Source organism: Habropoda laboriosa, unplaced genomic scaffold (assembly GCF_001263275.1).
Source record: "Habropoda laboriosa isolate 0110345459 unplaced genomic scaffold, ASM126327v1 scaffold24, whole genome shotgun sequence".
Classification (NCBI taxonomy): Eukaryota; Metazoa; Arthropoda; class Insecta; order Hymenoptera; family Apidae; genus Habropoda; species Habropoda laboriosa.
In genome coordinates this window covers 122,353-123,362 of record NW_017100128.1, presented here as the reverse complement: position 1 = coordinate 123,362, position 1,010 = coordinate 122,353, and the positions used below count along the sequence as shown (strand labels likewise).

The 1,010-nt window shown below is 36.3% G+C and overlaps 1 protein-coding gene across 1 annotated transcript in view; it reads left to right on the top strand.

Annotated features, from left to right (window-relative positions):
- LOC108578916 overlaps positions 1-1,010 on the top strand; it is a 125,603-nt gene that overhangs the window by 48,501 nt on the left and 76,092 nt on the right. The window lies entirely within an intron of this gene.

Sequence of the window (1,010 nt, the reverse complement as noted above, 5' to 3'; positions counted from 1 at the left end):
TTTTTTTTTACGTGGAGGTAGGCCGACATTAAATTAATTACTCAATAAGTATTAATAAGTAAATGTTGTTCAAATTATATCGTCTTTGATTTAATTTTCATCAGAAACATCTCACCAACATGTTAACAAAAATTCCAGATGAAAAAAAGTAAAATTAAAGAAATTATATTTTTCTATTATGATTTGTCGAGCCGTGAAATCTCGTAAAAGAAACCGAGTGGTGTAGCTTGACTGACTGCGAGCAAGATAACATAGGCGCAGCAATGACGCAAATCTAGGCGTAGGACCATCTATACTGACACTTGTAGAATCCAAACTGACTGACACTTGTAGAGAATTTACTGTACTCTTCTTACACCTGTGCAAGCATGGTTTTTGGCTGTGTATAGTAGAAATAATGAACTGTAAGAAATATGTAAAACTTGACTAAAACATCAAAGATTTGAGGCTTTCACGGCCCGGCATCATACAGTTATCACTGTTGAAGCTTTCGGGTGTAAGCCGTGTCCTTATGGAATTATTTTCCCAACGTTTCGCCAGCATTGCAGCTAGCTTCATCAGGGGTCTGAAGACACACCGATCATTATCGATATAACTGAGGCTTTCGAGCCTCAACAGTGGTAACTGTTGACTAAAATATAATATTGCAAAAATTCACAATAATCGCGTGATCAACCTCTAAATTCATGACAAAATCATGAATTTTTATACGACAAAAATGTAAGTTACAGCATTATAAATAAACGGGGAACTTATTCCTACGCGCCTAGGAAATAATTAAGAAAAAAAAAGAAATTGATCATTTTTAGCATATCAAGTTGAGGAAAATGTGAGTGTTAAGGGGTTAATGGTCATAAATTCGGCGATGACAGTAATGGCCGATGAATGGAGCCGCAGTTGTTATGATTTCGAGCCAACAGAGAACAGCTCTACGTTCTGTTGTCAATTGCGATGGAACGCACTAGTCAATGACCAACGACATCGAGATGTCGAATTTTCTAAAGTTTAGA